At 47.4% G+C, this 25606-nt stretch overlaps 3 long non-coding RNA genes and 1 pseudogene across 6 annotated transcripts; 1 reads left to right on the top strand and 3 right to left on the bottom strand.

Moving 5' to 3' along the window:
• Nucleotides 1–476: 476 nt before the first annotated feature.
• LOC111755486 (U6 spliceosomal RNA) lies at nucleotides 477–575 on the bottom strand (annotated as a pseudogene).
• A 3822-nt stretch (nucleotides 576–4397) lies between these two features.
• Nucleotides 4398–6073, top strand: LOC134477250 (uncharacterized). Its single transcript, XR_010049170.1, has 2 exons — nucleotides 4398–4505; nucleotides 5390–6073. It is a non-coding gene; the product is annotated as an uncharacterized LOC134477250 (long non-coding RNA).
• On the bottom strand, nucleotides 5318–8660 carry LOC134477248 (uncharacterized). Its single transcript, XR_010049165.1, has 2 exons — nucleotides 8552–8660; nucleotides 5318–5771 (listed from the first exon to the last, which is right to left on the bottom strand). It is a non-coding gene; the product is annotated as an uncharacterized LOC134477248 (long non-coding RNA).
• Nucleotides 8661–9535: 875 nt separating this feature from the next.
• On the bottom strand, nucleotides 9536–17911 carry LOC134477249 (uncharacterized). Of its 4 annotated transcripts, none has more exons than XR_010049167.1 (5): nucleotides 17731–17911; nucleotides 13178–13308; nucleotides 11047–11171; nucleotides 9736–9835; nucleotides 9536–9645 (listed from the first exon to the last, which is right to left on the bottom strand). It is a non-coding gene; the product is annotated as an uncharacterized LOC134477249 (long non-coding RNA). The 4 variants fall into 4 exon arrangements; XR_010049168.1 differs by lacking the exon at nucleotides 17731–17911 and adding an exon at nucleotides 17157–17719; XR_010049166.1 differs by lacking the exon at nucleotides 13178–13308.
• Between the last annotated feature and the right edge of the window lie 7695 nt (nucleotides 17912–25606).

Here is a 25606-nt window from a genome sequence, read left to right as displayed (position 1 = left end):
CATTTTAACCTGCGTGCAGAAAACCCTGGTGTCAAATGGCAGTCAAGTGCATATAATTCTCACTACAAAGTCTGATAGCATTGTGTCATGTTAATCTTCAATAAACACAGCCTCATGTCAGCACTGGAAGTTCACACTGCCCAGACTTGTCACCACAGTACAGGCCGGGCTCCAGGAACCTGAAGGCTCACATCCAGAACCTAAAGCTTTGAGCCTGGCTATGTCATCAGTGAAGGGACAGTGGGGACAGTGGTTTGACCCATGTTCCCTGGCGGATCACTGGGGAAAGTGGCTCTGCTACCCTTGAGTGGCCTGCATCAGACCAGGAAGTTTACTCAGACTGTCACTAAGATCTGGCTATTAATTAAACAGGAAGCTAATTAATAAAGCACTATGCAAAGGTATGTTTCCAGAAAGAACTGCACAATGTAATAATTTACTTTTCAAGGTAAGAGGCAGATTACTGATTTTATTTTTTTAATATGGAACATATCACAAATTTGTGTGTCATCTTGCACAGGGGCCATGATAATCTCTGTATCATTCCAATTTTAGTATATCCGCTGCCAAAGTGAGCACAGTTCATTGATTTTGAGATGCAGTTTTCCTAAAGGCCTAGGCATAGGTAGAGTAGGAAGAATCCCTCCCCAAAGAGCAGGTTCTGATTATCAGTCCAGACCTTGAAAAGGCCCCAGGTGGCCTGGCAAATGCTGGCTCTGTTGTTTCCTAGCCTTCTGCTGAGGCCTGGTTGGGTCAGTGTCTTCTCTCCACTGTGCCGAGGATTGTGCTGGAATGGAAAGGCAAAGTGGGGAGTCTGGTGGTGTTACAAGGTCTCTGTTTTTCCTCTTTCTTCACAAATCTTTTATTTCCCTCTGTTCTGAGGCTTGGGATCCCTAGTGAGTGGTATGGTTGAAAGCGTGTGTCCTCACAAGCTCTAGAGGTGACAACAGATGCAGGACCTCACAGTCCTATAGTCTGAGGGGCACAACTGCCCCCTCTGTTCTCCAGGACACTCCAGGAAGTTTGCCATGGTCACCAACTTGACATCCTTCTCTTTTAAATGGGCACTGACTTGCCATTAAAATGCCCTCTTCTGGGCCTGGGGACCCCGGGGAATTGTGAAGTAGAGGGGAGGCATCTGACCTGGAGCAAGTCAGGTCCTGAGGAAGTCCACATTTGCTCCTCTCTCACCACTCTGCAGGCCCCAGGTCATGCTGGGGCAAACACAGCCAGGGAACAGAAGGAGCACTGGGTGTGGACACTAGGCAGGGTGCCAGCTGCCCTAGCCAAGGCCACCACAGCCGAGTCTGTAGACAGCAAGCCTTGTTGGGGTGAGCCTGGGGGAGTCCATGACCAGCCAAGCCAGGAAAGTAGAGTGCTATCCTAGATGTAAAAGTCACTAGGCTTGGGGCAGTATGTTTCACAACACTGTGGAGACAATAAATAACTGATGCATGGATTTAAGAGCGTAAGAACATAAGGAACTCACAACAGACCAAAGGAGAGTCATCCGGAAATGCTTCGTCATAGAATGGCTTTATAGCAGGGCTCCTTGAGTTCTGCAGAATATCGGACACAGTCTTGGGACCAGAGGTCAGGCCGACTGCCACCCACAGCACCCTGTGTCTGGATCACAGTCCCAACACACCGAGGTTCAGGTCTGATTCTACAGAACTGCAGTTAAGAACAGTTTGCCACTTGCCTTCTTCCTTAACCATCATGCCAGGAAGCATAGCAGCGCTGGAGAAGTCATGGCACCAGGGAGCTCAGGGACAGGGAGGTCATCCTGGAGGTGGTGGTCAGGGAAAAGGGCTGCTGCCCAGGCTCTTCTCTGTCTCAGTCTCCAGGAGTGGGTATTGAGCTCAGTGGAGCCAATTCTGCTCCATGGCAGTGGCCTATGTAAGATCTATCCTGCTGCCTTTAACAAGTGCTGGTGTAGCTTTTCCTTGACACCTAACAAATATTTCAAAGCATTCTTCACTCTCTCCTATAGGACCAGAGAAGAGCCCAAAATTAATGCCTACCTTTTACATAAAACTTCCCTCAACATATATCTGTTATTGTAACTGTGCCAGTAATGTGTCTGGAGTGGGACAGACAAACTGTATTCATGCCCCATACCACTGTGTGCTTGGGCTAGGTCAGCCTCATGAGCAAGGGCAGAAGCCAGCTCCAGAGTCCTGATGTGACATCGTACAAGGCTGTCATCCACAGCCACGAAGCCTCCTTCTTCCTGCAGGGTATATGGGGTGGTGGTGGGGGAATGGGCTTTGGAACAGCACCAAGCAGAATTCATATCTGCATCTAGTGTTTCTGTGGACACGTATAAGCTCAAATCACCAAGGCTCTGTGAGTGTCCACATCTTCCAGGGTCATCTAAGAAGTGGAATGACTTCGGAAACCAATAGTCATAGCCCCTGAAGAACAGTAGATAGCCCTCAGGTCTGCACAGTCTGTTCACGAGAGAGGAAGGGTCTCTCTTCTCTCCCATTGCCCTTGACAAGTACTAAGCTGCACAGAGATGAAGCAGCTCGCCACAGGCGGGGCTCAAATCACACTACCCAATGCCACATCACACTGCAATAGCCAGCCTGCTCCCCTAGGCCTGGGGCTCACAAGGAGATCAGTGTCCTCAGTGCCCACCAATTCCCTGATGGCCTCCACTGTTTCCACCCCCGATCCAGTCTCTACCAATCACCCGTGCAGTGCTCCTAAAAGGCAGGCACTTAGGGAGATGCTGAGTCCTCTAGCATGCTGTCGGCATGCAGGCATTCTAAAATCAAGACATTTCAGAGGTCATCCCAAGTGTCTTAGTCATTTCATGACTGGGACTCCATATCTGACATCCACAGTATAAGGAAGGATTGTTTCCGCTCAGTTTGCAGAGGCTTCAATGCATAGTTGGCTGGGCCCAAGAAAGGGCCCAGGACTTCAGCCCCCAGGCTCACTGCTGGAGACCTGCACTGATGCTTCTCAGGTGTTTACTGTCTGTGCACATAGTCACCCTTTAAGGGATTTCATTAAATTTTAAAATTGCTAGGAATTCCTCCTAATTCTTTCTATTCAGTGGGTTTTTTTGAAACAAGTTCTCACTATGTAATTCAGGGTGGCCTAGACCTCATTATGTAGCCCATGATGGTCTCAAACTCACAACAATCCTCCTGCCTCCACTTCCGAGTCCTGGGAAGATAAGTGTTCACCACCACACCTGGCTTTCTTCCTAATTCAAAACACTGCAACAAGCAGGGCTTCCTGTCTCCCCATTCTCTAAGCTTGGGCCAGAAGAACTGGTCGTGAGCATCCAGCCAGAACCTTTGTCAAGATACCATGTGAACACTGCGGGAGTGCGCATGCATGTGTATCCCCACGTGGGAAGTGAGAGTGCGCGTGCGTGTGAATCCAAACGTGAGAACTGTGACAATGTGCATGCGTCTATATCCCCGCGTGGGAGCTCTGAGAAGAGCATGCGTGCGTATCCCTGCGAGGGGGCGCTGTAGGAGTGCGCATGTGTGTGTGTATCCCCGCGTGGGAACTGTGAGAGGGCACGTGTGTACAGTCCGTCGGAGCTGTGAGAGTGCGCATGCATGTGTATCGTTGCGCACGAGCTGTGGAAGTGTGTATGCGTGTGTTTGCCTGCCAGGAGCCGTGGGTGTGTGTGTTGTAATTCCCTGAGTTTCCCCAGCTGTTCCTGTCTGCCCAGGTGGCTTTGCTGAGTGAGGCTGTTCCCTAGTCTTGGACCATTCCTGGGTGACAGACTCCGGTTGTTCTGGATACTTGGCTCTCTGAAATAAAGCTGTTATGAATGTTTCCGTAATGGCCCTCGTCTACACACTTACTTTCATTTCTCCAGAGTAAAAATTTAAGAGAAATTACTGTGGTTTTGAGCTATGAGCACTTAAATGATTGGCAGATTTTTTTATTCGAGGTTTCCCCCTTTTAATTTCTTTGGGAGAGGGGTGGGAGAGAAAGGCAAATGAAAGGAATTCGTATGGGTGTACTTGCATCAACTCCCCACGAGAAACGTAATCATTACATACTGCAGATGCACTAGTACAAATTCTACAAATTTAAAAAATAAAAACTTGAATTCTTAAAGTTTAAAATGTAAGGTATCAAGTAACTCAGCCACTCGCAGCTAAATCTGTAATGTGAGAATACAGTGCTTAAAAGTAGAATGAAACGTGACTACATTTGGGATAGAAATGGTTACAGGTTTTCAGATTTTTTGTGTTTAGTTTTTTGAGACAAGCTCTGTCTATGTAGCCCAGGCTGGCCTTGGACTCAAGGTGGTCCTCCTGCCTCTGCCTCCCCCTGTGCTGAGATTGCGCCATCAGGCCAGGGTTTCAGATTCTTAACACAGTGAGCAGTTTGCAGCTTGTCTTGTGGGACTGCTCTACTATAGAGAAGGTGTGGCCCTGTGAGTTCTGCACGGAACCTGGGAGCTTCCGGGAGCAAATCTCAGCCGGCTGTTCTTGGCAGGCTCAGGCCGCGTCCGAACAGGCTAGGTGAGCAGGGGGAGCCTTATCGCTCCATCATTGAATGTGTTCACGGTGTGGGCAGTGGGGCGGGAGTAGGCTGGGCCTTCAGGGCCGCTTCCGGAGGGAGGAACGCAAAGGAAACAGCCCCAGACAGATGCCCAGGCCTCCACCTGACTGCTCAGCAGGCCTGCTCTGGGCTGGGCCCTGCTGGAGGTGCAAAGCTGCAGCAGCTTGGGTTCCTCTGGGTTAAGCACTAAGCACGCAGGCCAGGCCCTTGCAGAGGAGCCAAGTGCTCCGCCTGTCAGCCACTCCGGGCCACAAGAGAACTTGGGTTAGGAACCCATTTGGACACAGATGTGAAGGAGGGGCAGAAACAGAGCAGGAAGGGAACTGCCAGGGTGGAGCCCTAGGCTCAGAGCTCAACAGGCCTGAGGGCAGAGTCCGGGGCTCAGAGAGCATTTCCCTAGGATTCTAGGGTTCAAGAGTCACAATAACAGCAGCACCAACATTAATAATCTTCTGTATTTTGCTACTGTTTACTACATGTAAACAGTAGTTTACACTTCACTTAATTACAGTGTTGGGTACTTTTCCTTTTGGTATCTTTCAAGAAAGGAACTTAGATTTACTTTTTCTCTGCTTCTCTTTCTGTTCCTAATACGTAGAGCCATATTGATAAAAATTCACAGAATGAAAATAATCTCATCAAATTGAAGTCAATGTGTCAATTCCAGGCTTCTACTAACACTCCATAAGTTGCGTTTCTTGAATAAATAGGCAGAAGAGTAATTAGGTAACGAGTCATTGCATGTGTGGTCATACAGATGATTTCCACAAGGTTTTTTTGTTTGTACTTGAGTCTGTGTTTTTATTTATTTATTTATTTATTTATTTATTTATTTTTGAGACAGGAACTCAATGCGTAACTCAAGTGGCCTTGACTTCACTTTGTAGCCCAGGCTGGCTTCAAACTCATGACAATCCTCCTGCCTCAGCCTCCCAAGTACTGGGATTACAAGCGTGTGCCACACCTGGCTCCACTAGATTTTTAAGGATGGGCTCTTTTACAAATGAGACGATGAAAAGTGTTCCCATTATGACACAAGTAAGAGAAGTCACAGTGCCAAAAGTAAGCTGCCCTTGGGCAACTCCAGGAGGCGGGATGCAGAGCCAGAGAACAGGGGTTGTCACTGGACAGGTCAGAGAAGCCTCGATAGGAAACCAGGCGGAATAGGTAGCCCACGAGCATTCTGGATTCCTGCACGAATGGAAGCCCACGAGCATTCTGGATTCCTGCACGAAGATGAGGAGGATTTAAATGAGACTGATATGATTGACAGGAACAGTAAACTGGAACAGGGAGGGACAAGAAGCAAGGTGAACATCGAGCAGGGTGCTGAGGTCTGGGTACCACTCACCATGACCTGGTAGGCGATGGGACACTGGCAAGAGACTGGTGACCTCTACAAGAGACACATGAAGATTCTGCAGCAGGGGAACCCAGCGTGTCTGGAGGGGTTGGGAGGAGGTCATCTTTGTTTCTTATCCTGACAGTCACTAATAAATTTTGGTTTTGGTTTTATTTTAATGTTAAACAGGTTTCACTAACATCGTGGGCTTCTGATGTTTTCTCCTATAGATGCAGGTGAATTTCTAGTCAAGGGTTACCTGCCATTAGTTTAGCAGAGATGACATTAGATCAGAAAGCAGCAGGTACAGGTTTTTTCACTGAATTATTATTCAAACTCAACTACTTTTGTAAGGCACACTTGGGTTCCAGTGACTGTATGACTGAAATTTATGAGGCCTGCTTTGAAGGAAACAGAATGTACATACAAACAGGAAATGGTTTTAACTTCTTGGAGGAGGGGAACCTGCTTTTAAAAGTTTAAATTACAGAAATACTTTTTTGTAGATAGGGAAACTATTTAACAACTACAAGACCTCTTATCTCCTGAAGAAAACCAGGAATGTGGGGAGGCATAGGTGCAATCTCCGGCTGGGAGATGGGCGAGCTCTGCCAGGTCTGGATGGATTTCACATGTATTGGGACGGGGATAAATCATTTTGATCTTCAGTGCTGTTGTTTGCTGGGTGTTCACCAGCTGGCTATCCTCGTGTCTTCCATGGTGGGCATCGCTGAGCTCAACACGCAGGGCCCAGAGACCATCTGCGCAGCCTCGGTGAAGCCCAGAGGACTGCCATCCTCGGGGCTGGCTTTCATCGAAATCAAGAGGTCGCCTTGGGAGATCTTTCCAAAAATAGCAATGTGCAGCTTCTGCCCCAAATAACTGTCATACACCTGGAGAGAGACCTGGGTGCTAGGATTTCATAAAGCTCTAAGGTGACCCACCGACCCTAAAGCACAGCTGTTTTGAGAACTGTCACTGTGTGTTACCGGGACTGCCTTTCAAAGGCAATGAGAAATGACCTATCAAAATGTCCTGTGGCTGAAAATCTTGGTCTCTAACTTGGACCTTCAGGTCAGCAGAGCTTGCAGTCCTCATTCTCTATTGCCTGCAATGGGACAGGCAAGGCCAGCACTCAGGTTGACACGGGACTGTCTGTTTGCATCCATGCTCTACACAGTGATGGCGAGGCTTCTAGAGCTTTCACTGACACAAACAGCCCGCCGTACACATGTGCTATCGGCTCACCACCACTGCCCTAGTGAACCTGGGCTTCTGTTCACCCAGAGTCACACTGGGCATAGACCTCTCAGGGCCGAAGTTAAATGCCTTGCTCATGGTGGGAAATACACACAGCCAAGGGCTTCAGAGAACAACTCCACCCTGCCGTTATTCCACACTCCCATGACCCTGGGCCACACAGTAAAAAGCAAGCCCCACCTAGTCAGGTGTTGTGGACCTGAAGGGGCAATCTGAATGGCAGCGTGACCTAAGTCTTGTTCTCACTCCTCTGGTGACCAAGGCCATACCAAAGCCTGACCCATTGTCAGCCTGAGCCAAGTGCCATGGGCCATTGTCATGGTTTATATCGGTGGCCCCCAGGCCTCATTCATGTGCATTATGCATTTGTGATTGGTTCATTGTCTAGATCTTGAATTGATGATGTCAGTGCTACACATGGGGGTGGAGCCAGCATACAATGTAATGGCAGGAAGAAGGTGTATCTCCCTCTCTTGCGGTTTCCACTTTGCTGTTTGCTGCCACCATAAACTGTGGCCCCGCCATGCCACCCTGCCTTGGAGCCAACACGGTATGGACTGAAAGCTCCAAAAACTGTAAGAAATAAAGCTTTTCTTTCCCAACTTTGAGCATCAGGTATTTTGTCTCAGCAACAAGTAAAAAGTAACTAAGACAGCCATTAACCGTGGAGGAGCCAAAGAAGGTGGCACCTGGCTCCAGACACCAGACTCTACTTCTGAGGTATAAGAGATGTCAACACCGTGCCTCAAGAGGGCACTATGCAGTTTGGATCCATGCATTTTAACTACTGCTGATGCAAGACCCTGCCCCTCGGGGTGGAGCTGCAGAATTTAGACACCAAGCGTGCAGCTGGGGTACATGCTGTCATTCGGAGTGATCGGGTCTGGATCTGGGTTTACAGACATGGAGGCTACTTCCAGAGCAGGACAGGGACCCATGGAGGGTGGGGAGACTCCCCTCATCCCAAAACCATGGCCAGTTAGAACCAGTCTTGCCTGCCAAGGGAAAGCATTGCACAGCAAGATTCCAGTCTCACAGGACAACCTCATCTTCCTGCGGAGGAGCACACTAGGGAGACATGCACCCTGGAAAAGACCTGGAGCATGGGAATACAGGAGTGGGACCATTCGGAGCTGGGTAAACGCCCCACCCCTCTCTGGGTGAGGGGCCTCAGACACACCTCTCTTCTTGGGTCACATAACTGTGCTCCTGCCACATAAAATGATTCATTCACTGTATTTAGTTCTCCCTAAGTGGTTGTTAGTTGCTGGCTACAGTGTAGCACTTTCTAGAAAAATGAAATTTATTTTCCCAACAGTACTCAGTTATGACGGCAAGGATGTGATGTATGTAAAGGTGGGATGGTGACATGTGAAAGGCCAGTTACTTTAATAATGTGCTCACCATTGCGTGTCTTCAGACTGCAGACCTTGTGTCTCTTCCCTTGATGGGCTCTGATGTTCCCAACACAGGGATGTTCCCAACACAACCCTGGGATATGCACCAGGACCTGAGGGGTATCAGGGAGTAGACGCAGAAGTTAGCCATAGCCACCACTGGAACTTTTGCCAAAATTGTAGGGTCCCTGGAGTGGGTCAGCTGGATGACCCGGGGTTGTAGCGGCACCATAGGAGGCCATGACCATTTCCTATTCACACAGCAAAGGAATCAAATGCCCTGAAACACTATTAATGCAGTTCTTACACTATGACAGGGTGTGGCAAGCACAACAGAGCTTCCAGTGTGGACTTCTGCTTTTATACGGAACCGGAAAACGCCGGGGGTGGAGGGCAAAGTACTCAAGTTACTGAATCCATGACCAGTTAAGTAGCTTTTCAGATACAGTGATGATAGCTTTGTTTCTGAAATGACATTAAATAAAATAATATTTGCTCTTTTACAAGTGATGGGGCTCCTTGGAGCTGATTTTAACTCACAGGGAAACTAAATCCCAGCTGCATCCCTGAGCCACTCACAGGGTTACACCAGCTCCGCCCACTGCAGTGAAATCTACAGTGGTTCGGATCTGATTATGAAGGGAGGACTTAGCATTCAGAGCCACAATGCTGCCCTCTCCCAAGCCCTGGACATGACAGAAAACTCACAAAGAAACAAGAGTTCATTTGTGATGAACAGCGAAAAAACATGTCATCAGGAAAAAAATTTAGAGGCAACTTGGAGGGAGAAAAAGCCAACAGGAATTGACTTTAAAGGAAAAAACAGAGCAGGGCAGACAGGCTGTCCTGTGATCCCAGGGTCCCACTCCTGGGTTCAGGCCTCAAAGAAATGCACCAAAACTTATGACTTGTATGGTTAGAAAAGAGCAGAAATGGGCTGGCCAAAAGGTCTGCATGCTGACTTCCCCACGACCTTGAGGAAAGTGCCTTGCCTGGGATACTCCCCCGAGGGCAGGGGTGCCGTCGTCCGTCTCTTGGGAGCTGGTGCCATCCTGCCATCCCCTTCCAGCTGAAGGATAGCACCATGTTCAACCTGGCTTTCTGCAAGGTTGGAAATAAAAACCATGGTGAGTGAAAAGCTCCAGTGACCCTTGGTGCTTTGGACTCTTTCATAGGCTGGTCCTGGCTGACCTGGCTGAACTCTGCAATGACTCTGGCCACCCTTCTTGTCATCTTCTCTCCCTTTTTCTCACTCCTCTGGTCCCATGACCCTGGAGTCCTCATCCAAAAGCTGCAAAATTACAAGAGTCCAAAACAATAGACAATTAAAGTAGCAACTCTGGATAATTTATTGCTTCCTAGGGATGGAGTGAAAAGTCTGGTAAAATGAAATTCCTCTGGCTGTAAATCTGCTATTCTACTTAGGTTCTTGAGTTTACAAAGCCTGGGACAGATAGGACCTGAGGGGAGGTTTCTGTGCTTCGTGTGCCGTTACGGGCTTTACAGTAACAGCCTTCATCTCCTAACAGAAGTGAATTGAAATTTGATTTGTGCAGAGACATCAAGTTGGTACTTGAATGATAAATGTGAAGAAGATTTTTGGAATCCACTGTGCTTTCTTATAGACTGTGGTGCGTTGGGAATCCTCACTCTAATGGAAAATCCAGAAAGAGTGATGGAAGTTTCCTTCCCATATTTCCATGCATTTCAAAACAACGACTGCTGGTTTTTAATGTGTTGACCCAAGATGAGCCTTACAGGCATAATATGGAAAGCGCTGCTACCACTGGGAATTTAACCTTCTAATCCACAGTTTAAATCAGGCTCCACTGTATTCTCCCTACTAGGAGTGGTGCTCAGGGACAAAGCTGGATGGCTGACTCTTCAGCATCGTAAAGCAATGACCCATCTGATGTCCATCAAGTCTGTCACCTGCAGACACTCTGTCCCTAGCCTGGGACCTGCCAGCCAGAGAACCTTGGGCCTCAGAGAGCTGCTGCAAAGCTAAGCCAGGAATCCCAGCCGTCTGGTTGCCTCCACCCCGGGAAGGTGGCCTCTCCTCTGCTGGCCTCGTATTTTTCCTTCTCACCCTTCACAAATCCTCAGGGGAAAGCAAGTTGTCCTCTGGAAGGTATGGGGCAAAGCAGATGGCTGCACAAGTCACCTAGCCCTTGATAGATCTGCTCGTTGAGCCTGTGTCACTCAGATCAGACTCTGATAGTCACACAAAGATCCAACCTTGCCCTGCTGCCCACTGTCATCAGTACACCGTGTACCCTGAAAATCAGTGTGGCATTCATTTCTGCTGTTTCCAAGTGAGAACTTGTAAGCCCATGGTTAAAAACTCAGAAGACAAAATAGAAAATGAAGAGAGATCCATGGGGGTGGAAGAGATAACACAGAAAAAGACCCAAGCAGAGCCCACTGCCCTTGGGCAAAGAGGCAAACCACCGAAGAGGCAGGGGTTGGCATCTTCATCATGCAGAGCGGGGACAACTGTACCTGGGCAAAAGGACAGCTGACTGACTCCATGAGGCCACCTCACAGCAGATCTCAGGCCCGGAGGTATGATCCAAAACATCAGACAGCTGGGGAACCACTCAGGACAAAGTCTGGGTGATCTCAACCTGATGATGATGATGACGATAATGATGATTTTTAAAAAAAATTTTAGCAACAACACTAAAAGCATGATCTATGGAGAAGAGCTGCTAGGTTGGACTATCTTAGCATTAACAGTATATTTTCTTGGAAAGATACTGTTAAGAGAATGAAGATGAGCTGCAGGATGTGAGAAGATATTTGTAAAACATATCTGGCTTGGGACTTATACCTAAAAAATTGCAAAGAATTCTTAAAATGTGACAGTGAGAAAATGACCCAATTAAAACCAGGCAGAAGTTGCACACAGACTCCTAAGTGGAGAAGAGAGGAGCGTGGGAGATAAGCTCAGGGACACACACACTCAGCATCATGTGTCACTTGGGCGCTGCAATGTAAAACCGCACACAGCTTGCAGGGTGGTCCAGTGCATTGCACATCAGATGCTGGTGGGCACCAGCTCCCCAAGCCTACACTCCACTGAGGAAGCACTGCGTGTGACAGCCAGTGTACAGTTTCCTGGGCAAAACCCACAGAGGTTCTTGTGCATGATACAGAAAGGATTAACTTGCATTCACCTCGGAGCAAGTAGCTGCATTCATTGAAGGACATCAGCAGCAGGAACAGACAGAAGGGCCAAGGGGAGAAGAAGGAGAAAGAGGGTGTAGGTAAAGCTGCTGGCACTGGTGAGGCTCTTGGTGGTGCTCACAGTGTCAGCTCGTGGCTTCAGGCCCAGCTGGCTCCCAAAAGGAGTGGAACCTTTCCTGAGCACCAAGGCTATGCAGGCCTCCAGTACTTAAAGGGTCGGACACCACTGACCCCAGATGCCTCCCACTCCATCTCTCACTAGTGTTGGAACTGACCATCAGCAGCCTCCAGCGTCAAGACTTCATGTGCTTAAATGCAGACTCGGCCAGCCTGGGTTTCGTAGGCTCACCCTCCTGCAGAAGCACCAAGGCCTGCCCCACAGCATCCCACAGGGCTGAAGTAGTTTCATTTTATGCTCTGGGGTGTGTGCTCCTCAGTGTTTACCCAAGTGAGCTGCAGAGCTACGTTCACACAGTAGTACATGCATGCGTGCACACACACGCACACACACACGAGGGGATTGCTCATCCTGTCACACAGCCACCTGCAGCAGCCCCGAAGACACAATTAGATGACACAGTTAGGAACTGTGACCTCTGCATCCAAGCCCCATGGAACAGTTAGTGATCACAGCTGGTCCTTCTGGCTGCAGAGACCTTGATACTCTTCCAGAGGGACGGGGTGGGGAGGCCTTGTAACACCTGCAGGTTACCGACTGTAGGATGCACGGTACATAGGTGGAGAACTGGACAGTGCAGCTCTCACAAGCCAAACACAGCTCTGCAAGGCACGAAGCTAGTGGGCCTTTCCACGGCTTTCCAAAAACTGCTGGCTCAGGAAAGGTGGAGGCCTGACATCCCTGAAGCTGCTCCTTGAGTCAGGCAATGTTCTCTCCTTTCGTGGAGAACCTGTTCACCTGCAGCCCGCTCACCTGGATCCCTCTCACTTGGACTCCGCTCACCTACAGCCCGCTCACCTGGAGCCCGCTCACCTGCAACCTGCTCACCTGGAACCTGATAACCTGGCTCTGCTCACCTGGAGCCTGCTCACCTGCAGCCCACTCACCTGGACTCCATCACCTGGACTGAGTGTTCACCTGCAGCCCACTCACCTGGAGCCCGCTCACCTGGAGCGAGTTTCTGTGCTGGGTAGCAGCCCCCCCCCCCCCCCCCGCCAGCTGCCTGGCCCACAGGTGGAGGGGAAGGAAGAGTCCAGTGAGGGGCTTTGGCCACTAGAGGGCGCGAGAGACCGCCGGCAGCGCAACCCCGGAGCTGCCCCGCTCATCCGGCGCCCAAGGACCGGAGCGCTAAACTGATGTTCACTGCTGGGTTAGCGTGAAATCCACGCGGAAGCAGGAATACGCGCGCTGCGTGAAAGAACACGCATTTGTAAAGCAGAAAATCTGGCCACTAGCACCTCTGCAGCCGGGCGTGGTAGTACACACCTGCTCTTGGGAGGATGAGGCAGGAGGATCACAAATTCGTCCTTCCTCAGGAACTTAATAGGGTCTTGTTAAAAATTTGAAAGCTCGAGTTAGGACTGGGGAGGCAGCACGCCAGAGTTCAATGCCCTGTGCTAGAAAAGTAAAAATAAAACAATGACACGAGAACTGACCCTGTTCTTTCCTCCCTGGAGAGAGACAGCAATTCTAAGAATTTCATATATATACATATACATATACATATACATATACATATACATATACATATATATACACATATATATATTTCAGTCCCAATGTGTAATACGGATTACATAGTTCAATATATTATTTTTCAGAGTACAATATCTTAATTTACATAGGGAAAAGGTAAAGTTTATTCCAAATTAAGATGCTCATAACTTCAATGTGACCCTGAGGAGCAGCTACTCTATTTCTTCAAATAAATATCAGAATGAAACCTGTACCTTTTCTATTTTATGGAAAAAATAAAATTTCATAATGAAACAATAGGAGAATAACAATAGTACACGGCATGTTGTTATCTTCAAAGAAGTTACTCAGAGTGCAAGATATGGGCATAAAAAATTCTGCAATGATACTAGCACAAATCTTTCTTTTCAGTGAACTAAGAGAAGTTAGTGGCATAACTATCTGGTATTTTTTCCTTTTTCCTCTTCCTTCCTTTTTTCCTTCTTCCACCATAGTTCTTCTTTCCTTTTGAATAATTTCTTCCTATTTTGTATTATCTGTCGTACATTTTGATGCTTATTTACTCTTTCAGTTTCTCACACCGGGGAGATAATGTGATGTTTACACATGTGAATCTGATTTATTTTACTTATGAGTATGGTCTCAAATTGCATCCATTTACCTATAAAAGTCTCAAGTTTATCCTTCTTCATGGCCAAGTAGTACTTCACTGTACCACATCTTTTTAATCCATTCTTGGGTCAATGGGCATTTGAGTTGTTTCCAAAATTTAGCTGTTACAAATTGTGCTGCTATAAACATAGATGTGCGTATATTACTGTAGTGTGTTTTTAATTCTTTTGTGAAGATACCCAGAAGGGGAATAGCCAGGTTGAATGGGACCTCTAAAATCCAGATTATTTTAGAAAGCCTCCATATTGATTTCCACAGTGTTTGCACCAGTCTACACTCCCACTGACAGTGAAGAAGGGTTCCTTTTCCCCAGAGCCCCTCCAGCATTTGTTATTAGTTGATTTCTTGATGATAACTATTCTTTCTGGAGACAGAATCTCAGTGTTGTTTTAATTTGCCCTTAAATGCCCTGTGATGTTGAGCATTCTTCATCTATTTATTTGTCATCGGCATTTATTTATGTGAGAAGTATACATTCACCTCAGATGCCCATTTTTGAATTGAGTCTTTGAATCTGGGGGACCTGAAGCTTTTAATTCTTTATTCTAGGTAGAAGTCCTTTGTCTGAGGGACACGAGTGATACTTTTTCCCACTCTGTCAGCTGTCTTTTCATCCTGTTAGTGATTTCTTTTGCTGGGTTAAAGCTTTTTAATAGGATGAGATTCCAGTTGTTGATTCTTTGAAGTATTTCCTGTGCAGCTTGGGTTTTGTTCATAAACTCTCTGCCTACCCCTATGTCTTTAAGATTTAGTGTTTCTGTTTTAATAATCTCCCTTCTCAGAGTACTATAAATTTCAATGCATAGATCTTTTACTTCTTTGTTAGATATTCTATCCATTTTTATTTTAATTTAGTGCTTGGTGATAAGCATGGGTCTAGTTTTAGTCTTCAGCATGAGTAGAGCCAGCTTTTCCAGCACCATTTATTCCAGTAAACATATTTGGCCCCTTTGTCAAAGATAAGGTGGCTGAGTGTCTTTGTAGTTGTGTTTGCATCTTTTCATCTGTTCCACTGATTCTCAAGTCTATTTTTTTTTTTTGGCAGTTCCATGCTGATTTTATCACTCCAACTTTGTAGTATAATTTCAAGTCAGGGATTGTGAGGCCGCCTGGCTTGCCTTTGTTTCTGAGAATTGTTTTTGCTATTCTAGGTCGCTTCTGGTTCCAAATGAATTTTAGGAGTGTTTTTCTAAATCTATAAGGTATGTTAATGGTATTTCGATCGAGATTGCATTAAATTTGTATAACAGTTTTGGGAGTATGGCCATTTTCACTATGTTGGTTCTTCCTACCCAAAGGCAAGGAATATCTTTCCATCTCCTGATATCCACCTCCATCTCCTTTTTTGGGGGTGAGGAGCTGGAGATCAAACTCACGACCTTGCATTCTCTGGCCAGATCTCCTCTTTCCGAGTGCTGTAATTTTCCATGTATAGAGCTTTTACTTCCTTTGTGAGATTGATTCCTAAGTATTTCTTTTTTGGGGGAGGACATGCTGTTGTGAAGGGTGTGGTTTCCCTATTTCTCTCTCAGTGAGTTCCTTTGTATACAGGAATGCCATGATTTTTGAGTGCTGATTTTGTATCCAGCTATGCTACTAAATTTGGTTATTAATTCTAGAGGTCTTTTGGTGGAGTCTTGGGGGTCTTCCATGTAGACTATCATGTGACTTACACTTTTTGAGCATGGAAAATATCACCACAAACTTGGCATAATGTATTTAAACCCCACAGAAGTTACATAATTCATTATTCCACATCGCCTCTTGCAAGAAGCCCTGCAATTTCACTCCCGAGACGCTTGAATAGGGTTTGGAGTACAGTTTGTGGTAGATTGCTTGCCCTGCGTGGGCAAGGCGAGGGTCCCATCTACAACACCGCAAAATTGAGCTTTAAATTTTAAGTTTTTGGGGCTGGGAATTTAGCTCAGCAAATGAAAAAGACAAAAAAAAATTTAGGTGGTTTTTTTTTTTTTTTTTTTTTTTTTTTGGTACCAAACTCATGACCTTGCGCTTGCCAGGCAGCACTTAAGCCACTGAGCTAAATCCCCAGCCCTTAAATTTTGATAAAAAGCAGAAAAGATGTTCAAATGGCCCCCAGAGATTGGGTTAGTAAAACCCTTCCTCAAGCTTTGCAATGCTTTTAGTGGTAGGAAAAAGCCTTCCCTGTCGGCACAGCAGGGACCGTGCCCACCTGTCCTTCGCAAGGAACCAGGATGCTGGGGCCTCAGCACATGGCAGCCAGCAGCGCAGTCACCTGGTTGGCAGAGGAGGGGGCGCCTCCCCCCACCCCGGTCCGCATACCTGCGGCTCCACCTCACGACCCTCTCACGCACCCTGCCTCCCTCCGTGTCCCCGCCGGGCACGTCAGCGCGGGTCACTGGACACTAAGGGGGCCGCGTCAAGGGGCAGGCGCAGAGAGGCCAGTGACGATTGTGCTTCGGGAACCAGTTCCGCAGCAACGTGGGTGGCACCTCGTCTGCTGTCACGATTCACCTGCAGACCTTTTGGGGTTTATCCTTACAGACCAACTAGGCAGACACCGTTTTAAGTATCAGGGTAAGCCACAGGGCTTGCTATTCTTAGAGCGTGACCAACCATGCACAGTATTTGAATATCAGAAATTTCATGTGTTCAACCTAGTTAAGAAAAGAAAAAGATGGAATTGATTCACATTCTCACCAACAACCAAGGAATACGCAAGGAGCAGGAGAGGTTTACAGTTACATTACATAGCCAGATACTATTTTTGAGCTCAAAAGTTCACGAAACACACTGATACCACATACTTCACTTGATTTGCACACAGCTCTGTGTTTCTGCACCTGCACCTTGTAATCAGGAGGAGACTGGAAAGCAAGGAAATGAAGCTCCCTGCCTAAGCTGCAGAGAGGGGGCCGCAGTTCTGGCCCAGTTCAACTTCCAGCACCTAAAGAAAGTCGGGAGAGGCAGCCTTGGGAGGGACGTCCAGACAAAGGAGTCGGAACAGGAAGGTGCTAAAGTGACTGTAGGCGGGAAGAGGGGGTAGAGAGGACACGAAACCATGGGTAGGAGAACCTGAGTGCCTGCGGCGCGCACATGGTCGGGCTCCTGAGCTCACCTGAGGGACGTCCCAGTGCAGATCCCCAGTGGACAAACTCCACATCTGCCAGCGGAGAAGCAGCCCTGGACTCAGAAGCAGGGAACCAGAGAGCTGCACAGTGTCTGTATCACAGCACTGAGATGAGCGTGCAGCACGGGGCAGCACGGGTAGGGAGGAGGCTTGCTGTTGTCAGGCACTCCCAGAGACTGGAGTGAGTGAGGGTGCCACACGCAGGAGCTCAGCGTGCACACCCGAGCACACTCACATACATCTGAAATTCTTGCAAGGTGACTCAAGCACACGTGCATTTACACTCACACAATACATGTCTACATACGCTACACAGCTCTCTCACACAGGTACACACATCACACGCACAGGCATGTGCCTGCTAGCACAGCTCTCTCATAGGCATATACACACATGCATGTATACGTACACTTATACAGCTCTCTCTCACAAGGACACACACACATGCATACATAGGACACAGAACAAGTGGGCAGCCTGCTGCCGGAAGTGTGCAGAGTAAGGGTGACCCAACCCTCCTCCCCATGTCCCTTTCCTTCCATCTATGAGTGAATCCACTCACCTGCAGACACTGTGCGCTGCTGAATGAGCTCAGCTCCTCTTGGGACCAAAGGATGCCTCTTGACATGTGCACAGGTGACATTTCTTTTTCTTTTTGCACACAGTGCTCAGGAAATGAGAGCAGCTGCAAGAGCAAAAGAAATTCACATGGCTCGTATTAGGTACAGATGCCTAGGAGCAACTCCCACATACTCTGTCCCAGGAGCATGAATATTCATATGGCATGAAAGTCACTGCTGGAAACCAGAAAGCACCCCTGAGACACAACTCCCCTCCAGGCGCATTTGTTGCAGCCAGGCATCTTCAGCAGAGCCCAGGGACACGTGGCTGTCTGTTTGTGTCGCCCCATGGGAGCTCACATGCAGGCTGCACATGGCTCTCCATGCCATCCCTTCCTGCCTTATCACATTCATTCCTTGTGACCAAAGCCAACAAGGGTCCAGGAGTCTGGGAGAATCCTCACCAGGGCCCCTGGCTAGCTCAGAGGTTGTTCAGGAAAGGTGCCCATCTTCAGTGGGTCTCATGCTTGCACCAGGAGGCCCAGGTCAGAGCCCGAGAGCCAGTGCTGCATCCCAGTCCTGCCTGCTGCCTCCTCCCACCCCATGGGATGCAAACCTTGCTGATCTTGAAATGACTATGAGTCCCTGACTTACAACAAGCTCTGTCCCAGAAGAACAATGGTAAATTGCTTTCACTGGTAAATCTGACAAAGTGGGCCTCACACCACTGTGACACCAATACCTGACATGGACAGCTTTGGGCTCCTGAGCTGTCTCCTCTTCATCGTCGCTGCTTTTCCTCTTACTACTGGACACTCGGGACTCCAATGGAGCCCTGCACTGCTGTGTGTGATTGCCCTGCACAACACGCACACAGCAGCCCCATGTGACAGTGCCAGGCAGACATGAAGGCAATGTCTGGGATTTGTTCCCACCTACGAATGTTCCCAATGCAAGGTCCATTCCTATACATGAGAGTTTGCAATCTGAATGCTCATAAAAATGTAAAAGGTGAAATCCTGTGACCCCCCTCCAAGAAGAGCCTTTGGCACAGCCCTTGTGTCCTAGGGCCTCGCTGGCTTCCCAGCAGGCATGGTTCTGAGCTCCTGTTCCCGTGCACGGAGCACCCTGCAGCTGGTGGGAGCAGCGCCAGGCCCCTCACTGCCTGCCTTCCCAGCCGAGTGAACATCGACATCTGTGTCCTTGGGGTCTTGCTTTTGCTTTTGGAAAAGATCGAGTGCATGGGGGGAAACATGTAAACCCCACTCTGTAGGGCTGTAAACCTACATGTACTCAAGCAAGGAGGAGGGCATGAGATGTGTACCTTGAGGAGCAGGCTGTACCCCAAGGTCCCAGGGCATCACACTGGCCATGCTCAGATGGCTTTCACACCGGACCAGAACCTGTCTCACTCAGCACCAACAATAAATCTGCTTGGACCTTTCTCAGCCAAGCTGAGAACTTGGCCCGGGCACCGATGGCTACTCCATGCCCAACCCAGATCGAACCTCTGTGCCACCGGCCTGACTCTCAAGAATGTGTTTAGATTTCTGCTAGATTTGCTTATGTAAACTTTATATACAGTGAGGTCTTAATTAAAGATTTTAAATGTTGAATAAAAGGTTCGCCAGCCTAATTCGTAGTAGTAGTAGTGTTATATGTAATAGACCTGTCATATAATTTATTTCCTTTAAAAACAAGCCTCTTGTACAAATCATCTCTGGAACTTTATTTAGAATTTAAGGTCACTTGGGGTTAAGCGCCATATAAACAAAAGCCTCCAAAATGCCCAGGTCCTTTTTTGGGGTGTTGCATCTGACAAGCCGGGCTTGGGCCAAGTCTGATCAGTGATTGGACAAACAAGAGTTTGTGATCTGCAACTGGTGTGCCTTCAAGGTGACGCTGTGGTCTCCTAGTTGGGCCAGGAATCCCCAAGTGCAGAAGGTCACAGAGGGGTGCACACATCTTTCCCTTCCCTGTTTGCTTCTGACAAAGGTTTCTGTCACAAGGAATAGCTACAGAAGCCTCTCACACAGCTGTAGTCTCTGACTCTTGTCTTCCTGGGTTTGGCTGTGTGGGAACAAAGTTTCCATCAGACAGGGATTTGTCTGCAGACAGAGCAGGTGATGGGAAGAACCTACCATCCCTTCTTCAGCAGGGTCTGGACTTCCAGGCACAGGGGTAAAGCTTCTGAACTTCCATTTTCTTCTAGTTAAACTAAAAGGACAGTTCTGGGCCTCCTAGCCATGCAGTCCTGGGCTCAGAAGGATGCATGCCCAGGAAAGGGATCACAGTCAAGGCGACTCACTTGCCTGTAGTTGGGAAGGTACTCAGCAGAGGCCCGCAAGGCTGCCCTGCAGCAGCTGAGGGTTAGGCTTCAGGGAGAGATGAGAGCACGGTAATCTTTCCCCAACACTGAACACCAGGGTACTGTCCCATCTGACTGCTCACGCTCTGTTCTCCAGATGCCATCAACAGGGAAGTGACAATGACCCTCGGGAAGGACTGGACTGAGCCCTTCGGAAGCAGCTGGGGCTGTGTATGGCTCCCAAGTGGGAGGCTGGCCTCAAACAGGAGAGGCCCATGTTTGGCCCCCAGCACTGAGAGCGGGGGGCACAGAAATGCAGTGAGTGCTGAGGGCCCAAGGTGTGACATTCTCGTTACAGGCCACCAGGTCCCTGAGGCTGTGGCCAGTGGCACAGAGCCCGCATGGTGCAGTTTCTGCAGACTTTGGGTATAAACAGGACAGCGCATAACCATGAAGAGAGTGAGCAAATCCTTCCACTGTTCCCAAATACAATTCCTGTTCGGGCACAAGAATTCTTCTAAGTAGGAGATGAATTCTGGGAATCTGCATAGGAGTTATTCTAAGAGAGGAACATTCCAGTTAAATCATTCATCAATAGAAATGTGCCTAGCTCATAAATATTTAAAGGTATTACCAGGTCTTATTGCTTTTGGTACTACAAAACTAACACAATCAGAGTAATTTGGGGAGATGTATTGTATCCCACAAAACAAAACAAAACTGGTTACGAGGCCTCCTGAGAAATCCTTGGCTGAAGGAGCCCAGCTCTGCCACTCTCCAGGACTCTGTCTCCAGGGCATTGCTCCCCATGGCTGGCAGGTGGGCAGGGGGAGTGACAGACCCCCTGGGCTCATGCTGGGCTCTCTCCCTCTGAGGCAGCTCAGTACCCCGGGGAGAGGCCCTGGAGGGCAGGTTTGAGGGAGGTGCTGAGTCAGCAGATACACTGTGGTCCTTGCAGGAGGACAAGGTAGCTGACCATGGACAGCAGGCGCCCCAGCTGTCCCACTCCAAGTCCTCCAAGTACGGTTCAGTTCACTGCGCTTAGGGAAAGTTACACCGCACTGGGGAACAACATAAATCCCTCCAGGCTTCAGGTTTTTACTTCTCGAGGATGTCTGACAAGTGTCTGCAGTAGAGTGACTCACGTGGCAAGCTGATGCTCCAATGGGTCTGGAAAAATCCCACGCATATGTAACAAGATTTTTTTTTTTAAAAGCCACAGAATTCAAGATGTAGGGCAAAGGGAGATGAGAGTTTCTCACCCAGGTAAACTCAGCTTAGGGCAGCATTGAAGTCACCAGGCCAATGAAAAACACAAGTGTAAAAGGGGAATGAATTAAAAATGATTAAAATGGAAATTAACAAATACATGTGAGCAAAAAAACATACCAAAATAAAAGGAGTTTTTCCTCCGTTTTTGTTTTTTTTTTTGTTTTGGTGGCTCCCAGATTCTACAAAGGTCTGACAGCACCTTGTCCGGAGCACCAACACTTAGAAGAAAAGAGAAATTGTGCAAGACAAAAGCTTACACATCATTGCTTTATTTGCAGGCAGAGCAGCTCATCCCCCAAGGCAGGAGTGACTGTCTTCCTGCTTCCTGCTTCCTGCTGAGCAGACTCCTCTGTGGGCACCTGTGTATCTATCTCCTGTCCCTGTCCTCTGATCTGACTAACAGTGGATCGGAAAGATTTGGGGACAGCTGTATCTGCGCTGAGTACGCACAGGCATTGTTCTTACTGCCCCTAAATGACACCAGGTAACCACTCCTTGCATGGTATTTTCATGGCATCAGGTGGTGTAAGTAACCCAAACAGAAGCATTCAGGAGGGTGGGAGTGTGATTCCTATCCTCTCACCAAGCCTCACAACTCCTAGGTAGATTTTTGGGTCATGGAGGCTCTCAACCCACGGGTGGATTAGTCTGTGATGAGTTTATCTCTAGTCATGCTGGTAGGAGGTGACACCTGGTCAGAATCCTGCAAATCACTGGGAAGTTGCTGGGAGGTGTGAATCTTAGCTGGCTCCTCCTTTTGCTCTGTGCCTCCCGAGCTGCTCACAGCTCTCCTCAGCAAGGCGCCACCACCAGGCTCCTCTGCCACTCCGCTGACCATGTAAGCACTAAAGTTTCTAAAACAGAGAGCCAAAATAAACCTTCTCCTTCCTCAAACTATGGTGTCTCAGTGACAGTGACAAGAAAATAACAGAAACTATACAAGTGTTTACCATCTATCTGGGCATCCCAGGAGCTTGGAGTGTGTGAGGGTTGGGAGGTCCAGGCTTGTGCAGGTGCCTGCAGGTGATTGTCAGTTCAATGCAGTGCCCCTGGGATGTTTTGGAAACATCTTGTTGGGGACTATTTATTTCTACTGATGGTGAACAATTTGTATAACTTGTTAAACAGTTTGTTTAAAATATATATTTATCTATGGCTTTAAGATATAGTTTTTGACCTAGTACTTCAACAACTTCTCTGGACAAGTGGGAAACCAGAAACACAAAAGAAAACCAGAAACAATGTACATAAAGTTGTACATTGAAATGTAAAGCAAAACAGTGGAACTAACACAAAGAAGACATGATTTAGCAATCATTTCTTGGGCTAAGGCTATGCACTCTTACATGATAATTAAAATTTAATTTAGGGGTAATTTTTTTAACACAGGATAGAGCTGAAGATTGAAAAAGAATGTATAAAGTTTGTACTGCACAATGCAATCTCAGTCATATTTTAATTCATAAAAAGACTTGGAGGAAATAGCTTTTTCTATTTACCCAATCGGCCTGTGATTGTAGAATGGTTGTATATATACAATAAATTACACAGTCATGTACTGCACTCCATTATTTTGTTGGAGAAATGCAGGTATCTTATCTGATATTTTCGTTAATAATTAAGGCAATGAAGAAGATAATCAGTTGTGTTTAAAAACAATTGCTAAACTATAAACTTCATTTGCAAAAAGTAGGCTCCAGAGAAGCATTAGAGAGAGATGTTGTAGACATTTTTAAAGGCTATATGCATCCATGCCAAAATTCAAGAGCAATTACATGAAGAGTTTATTTTCTTAAGAATGTTTATAAATGGTTTTGAGAGAGATGTTTTATTTTTATATTCTTAGGGTACAGTACCCAAGTCGAATATAATTGAAAGAATACTAAGCTCAATGTTTTACAAACAAATTGTGTCAGCGTGTGGGCTTCAAATCACTTGCTGATAAGATTTTTAAGCAGAAATGAAGTTTAAGTTCCTCTTAAAAAATCGATGTTTTCCATGGGAGTCACTCACATCCAGAAGCTCAATGAATGCAGGGTCCTAAAGGTGAATGAAAGGTGATGGGATATTTCCATCGGAAATTCCACAAATATCGGGAGCACAAAACTGTCTTCCCTCCAGTGTGCAGGGTTATTTTGGGAGTGAGAAGAAAAAGCCACTTAGACACCAACGTTTTTCAGCTGTCTGGGTTCTGTACAGAACCATGATGCCCAGGAGACCTTGGGACACTGGGCCTTCGACAGTGTCCACAGCTGAGTCCATGGCACTGGGGCAGCACTGTGAGGCTGTGGGAGCAAAGGGGTCCCGAGTGACATTCACTTCAAAAGGTCTGTGGTGCTGAGGCCCAGAAGCCTTGAACTGAGTGCAGCCTCCGAAAGACCTTGAGCTGCTCCTTCCTGCTCAGGCATTTCCCTCTCCACCTCCCCCCATCAGATCCGGCCCAAGACCTCCAGGACCCCTTAGTTGTGCGTCCTAGCATGGATACAACCCCACACACGTGAGCCCGGTGAGATCTGTAACCCCAGCACTCAGGAGACTGAGTCTGGAGGGATACTGCAAGTTCAAGGCCAGCTTGGACCATAAATATAGAGCCTGGGGAAACAAAGAATGTGAGAAAGACACAGTTTAGAACAAATGTTATTTATTTATGTTTTTAAATTTTTATTTTTTTTTGAGACAGCGTCTCAAAAAAGAAAAGAAAAAGGAAACAATAATATTTTTTTAAAATCCCCCCATCTGCCTCTGTAGTATTTTACATCCCCATGTTAAAGAAGGCCTTTGAAGAGCACTGAAAATTAGAAACTCAGACTAAACGGATCTCAGCAAAGAGCTGTGGCCGCCACACCACAGGCAGATGGCAAGCAATGCATGGTGCAGATTTCAAAAGGGACAAGGTCTCCCCTCATCCCCTGCTCCCCAGGTGGCCTGGAAACCAGCCAGCAGCTTCGAGCCTGGATGCCCATCGCTGCCGCTGCACAGGGAGAACCAGTCCTCCTTCAGCGCTCCAGGAGCAGGGGTGCGCACAGCACCGGAACCCTCCCGCCCTCATAGTAAGGTAGACATGTGACCTTGGTCCCAGGGTAACCTGGGGCAATCTCCTCATTGTTCATTCTTTCCAGCATCTGCATTAAAATCTCCTCACGCAGACAGAGAGAAACCCCAGCTACTTTGGCAAAGGTAAGCACGAATCCAGCAAGAGGAAATAAGCACCCTGGTTAGGGTGATGTTTACCCTTTGGAAATATTCGCTTTCATTTAAATATTCGCTTTCATTTTTAAAACTATGAGATTTCTTTTTTGTCTTGGTGGGGAGTAGTACCCACCACCCTTGCACTGGCTGGGCAGGTGCTGTGCCACTGAGCTATGTCCCGAGCTAACGCTATATTATTTATAATATCAAGAAAGCAGATTTGATATAAGATATTAGACAAAGAAAACTCCCACTACGGAACTCTGCAACTGAGTGGGCAAAGCATTTCCACCTTTGTTCTTCTCTTCAGTTTCCCTGGATTCCTGTCCCATTGTTTATGACATGGTGCCCTGGACTTAACCGATCAGTGTCTCCTAAATGCTTTTCTGTTTTATCTCACCATCACCGTGGTAACCTGGGTGGCAGCTCCTCAGTCCTGATAAGCAGAATGCTAACGCAGCCATGGCTAAAATCACCACATATCATGACAGCATGATCAAACGCTAAGTTTCAGGAGGCTTCTGTGTTGTCACTATTGTGGCCGACAACTGCTGGATTTTCTCTCTGTTTCGGATGCTCCGAAATCAGCTAACGACATTAAGAATAAAATCCATTCATCTTTTTTCTGAGTCCAGGGCACATGTTTCCCATCATGGGTGCCCTGCTGGGTCAGCTTGGTAAAGCAGAGACGCTGATTCTGCTCCTGTCTCTCCCCCAGCTTGGTCGTCTGCATCCCGACACTCTAAAATTTGTTCAGACATGCGTGGTGGAGCACAACTGTAATCCCAGCACTTGGAAGGCTGAGGCAGGAGGATCGCCCTAAGTTAGAGGCCAGTCTGAGCCTCATAAACAAATTCAAAGCCAGCCAGTACTATAGAGAGACATTGTCTCAAAACAAACCAAAATAATTTTTAAAAATAGTTTATTTTAAACTGTGTCTTTCTCATGTTCTTTGTTTCTTTTCGACAACAAATTACATTTTTCCTCAGGGGTGTGGTGCTCACTTTTTCTGCTTAGAAATCTTGTGCATCTCTACTTTTGCTTTCTTTTCTTTTGTAAAAGTTACGTATTTTCATTGACAAGTAAAAGTCATGTCTAATTACAACATG

This window comes from Cavia porcellus, unplaced genomic scaffold (genome assembly GCF_034190915.1).
Source record: "Cavia porcellus strain 051 isolate PalLab524CR breed Dunkin Hartley unplaced genomic scaffold, mCavPor4.1 scaffold_8, whole genome shotgun sequence".
In the NCBI taxonomy this organism is placed as follows: domain Eukaryota; kingdom Metazoa; phylum Chordata; class Mammalia; order Rodentia; family Caviidae; genus Cavia; species Cavia porcellus.
Note: the sequence above shows the minus strand (reverse complement) of the source record. Positions and strands in the feature narration are given on the sequence as shown.